Here is a 3296-nt window from a genome sequence, read left to right on the forward strand (position 1 = left end):
CGTGAGCGTCTCCGAGCATGTGTGCCTCGCGCTCCTGCCAGCCGGTGAGCGTGTCTCCGGCAGCATTACCAGCTCGGGAGCCGGGCAAGGGCCCGGGCACGAGACCGCTGCCCCAAGGGCTCCGGGACTTGAGGCACCTGAACCCCTCAAGCTTCTCCCTGAAACCTGCCACCCCCGGCCTGGGCTCCCCAGGGTTCCAGCAGGCGGATGCCGCCTTCCCTCCCTGAGACCCAAGGAGCAGGATCCAGGTGAGCGACCGCCTGTCCCCTGGGCTGCTTGGGGCACGTCTCCCGAGCCCTGCTGAGCCCTGGGCCCAGGCTCTGTTCACGCCGCCCCTGCAGATCACATGCCCCGTGAGCGGGTGAGTCTCCCCCTTCCATTCGGCAGCCGACGTGGAGGCTCCTGGAGCCATGCTCGCCCAAGGAGGCCCAGCCGGCCCATGGCTCTGAAATCCCCGTGGGGTCCCCGCTCCCTGGGGTGGGGGTGGGGGGCTGACTTGAAAGAAGGCGAGGAAGGAGAGCTCTGAGGGCTGCCACAGCCCGATGTGCCGAGCCTGGTAAGGCTCGCCCAGAAATGCACCCCTTCTGGGCACCAGGCCCTCAGGGGCATCGCAGGAGCCAGGCGGGCAGCTGCCCCATGGCAGCCAGTCCTCGTCATCCGCGGGGCGATGGGGCCCCCTGCTCCCCGCCGTGAGGAGTTGGAGCCCATCAGAGCCGCCCGCCGCCCAGGGCAGACCCCAGCTTCTGCCTCGCCAGCCCCCGGCCGCCGCAGGGACACAAGGTAGGACAGGGCGGAAGGGAGGGGTCGGAGCGGGCTCCTGATCTCCGCGGCCGGAGTCCTGGACACCCAGTAGGCTCACGTGATGACTGCCGCGGGGGAGGCTGGAGTCACCCCACTTTGCGGAAGAGGACACGAAAGGTCTGGAACCTCAAGTTCTGCAACTTGCCTGAGGCCCTACAGCAGAACTGTGGGCTCCCGAGGGCACGTTCTTCATCGCTCCCCCCGCTGGCAGATCCTGAGCAGGGGTGGGGGGTGAACAGCGCTCCCCCTGCTGGTGGATCCTGAGCAGGGGTGGGGGGTGAACAGCGCTCCCCCTGCTGGTGGATCCCGAGCAGGGGTGGGGGGTGAACAGGAGGAACCCTCAAAAGTCAGATGAAACCCCCTCTTCTCCACGAGGTCCTGTTTTCAGCCTATCATCTCAGGGCCCTCCCTGCCCACCTGCCCCTCCCGTCCTGGCCCTCGGGATCCCAACTCACCCCTCGATTTCCCAATTTCCTGGGCAAGAGTGGTGCCTGTCTTCTGTCGGAGGGTTAGAGGCAGGCATGCAAGGCCCCAGGAGGTGGTAACTGTCACCGTGGTGATGAGTGACACCCCCTCCTCCAGGTCCCCAACCAGAACTTTCTGACATCTTTGACTGCCCCTCCCAAACTCTCCTTGCTGGGCCACCAAGCCTTCTTTGTCCGTCTGTCCTTCCCCTCTCCAAGCCACTGCCTGGGTCCAAGCTGCCTCTTTTCCTCCGAATCACTGCTCCGTGCACAGCACGTGCATGGGGCCCTGAGGCCCCCTGCTGCCTGCCGCCTGCCCAGTCCCTTCCCCTCACAGAGGGTGGCAGAGGGTATTTTGTCTCCTGTCCCAGCCCCCAGGGGATGCCCAGAGGGCAGGCGGGCGCTGGCTGAGTGACTCGGGCGGGGATCTGGCTCTGTGCGGCATGAGCTCAAACACTAGGTCGTATGAGCTCCCTGACGGAGGACGGGGCGGGCATCTGTCCTGGGCTTCTCTGCGGGACCCTCACCCCCTAAGCACGTGCCTGGCCTGGTGTTTGCTGGGTGAGCTGTGGGCTTGGGCTGTGCTAAGCCCTCGGGCACTGGGTACTAGGGGCAAACTTGGAGGGGACTGGCCCCTGTGGACCACCTGACCAAGCCCCTACTTGTCCATGGGGCAGCTGGGGCCACGTAAGGGGCAGGAGTGACATGCCTGAGGTCATGGAGTGAGTGGTTGGGGGGCGCCGAGCAAGGCCTGACCCCAGGGAGCCCCTTTTGGCTGGGAATCAGCTGGCTGTCTGCCTGGGTCATGTTCATTCACCAAGCATTTCTTGAGCACCTGCTGTATGGAAGGCTAGGTGGTGCCAGGACAGAAACAAAGAAGGACCCGTTTGGCTTGGAGGGGCTCCAAAAGCTCGAGGAGGGACCGAGTCATTCTGACACCTGGGGGGGGGGGGCGCCTGGTGGATTCTGGAAGCCACCCTACGAATCTCAGGAAATTAGGACAAACAGGGTTCCCAACCCAGCTCCAATGCTCTTGGGGGCATAGTAGCATGGGGTCCTTGGCTGTTACCCTCACTTCCGGTGGGAAGCATCACTGTCTGGCAAGAGGTCAGGATGGACTGCAGACTGACGGGGAGGACCCCACCGCCACCGTGTGGCCTGAACCTCAAGCAAGTACCTGGACCCCGGAGCCTACGCTCCATAAAGTGGAGATGACCTTGGGCGTGTCCAGAAGCGGGGACCCTTGCTGGGTGGGTGCCTTGCCCTCTGCATCCCTTCCCCAGACACCTGCGGGAGGTGTGTGCTCCTCCCCAGACTCTGCTTCCCCCTTAGAAGGCCAGGCATCGACTTCCAGGCGGGACCTCTGCGGTCTCTGTCCAGGGAGGGAGCAGCTGGGCCCAGGCCCGAGCACCCAGTGGACGTGTGGGCCTCTGGGGCTGGGGCGGAGGCTCTCTGCTGCCCCAGGGAGGCCAGGCCGAATCTGGGGGCTTGCTCTTGAGGCGCAAGGTCATCCTGCACCAGATGGGGCCGCTGCCAAGCACAGACTCAGAGGAGCCAGGCCCACCCTGCACGGGCAGAGAACAGGCGGCTTCTTGGTCCCCTGTTTCCAATCAGCCACGGGCTTAACATTTATCAGCTACACGTCAGGTCCAGTCCTGAGCACCTTTCCCTGCAAAAGGTCATACAAACCTCCTCATTATGGAACCAGAGAGGTTGAGAGACTTGCATGAGGCCACACAGCAAGTTAGGGGCAGAGCCTACTTCCAAAGGGCAGGTGCTATCGAACTCCCCACCCTCCCCCTCACTCTCGGGGAACTTGTTGTGACCCAGCTTGCAGGGCCACGTTCCAGTTTCTGAATCACGAGGTTGGGTATGAGGTCCAGAGTTTGCGTCTAGCAAACCCAGGTGATGCTGGTCCAGGAGCCACTGAGAGTGGCAGCAATTTCATGTGCTCGTGGATTTGTTCACGTGACTGGCGGGCGCTCCTCACCCAGCGCTGGGGCATGGAAGTTGGGCCCTGGGGACACAGAC

The sequence above is a fragment of the Suricata suricatta genome, chromosome 10 (assembly GCF_006229205.1).
Source record: "Suricata suricatta isolate VVHF042 chromosome 10, meerkat_22Aug2017_6uvM2_HiC, whole genome shotgun sequence".
NCBI lineage: Eukaryota > Metazoa > Chordata > Mammalia > Carnivora > Herpestidae > Suricata > Suricata suricatta.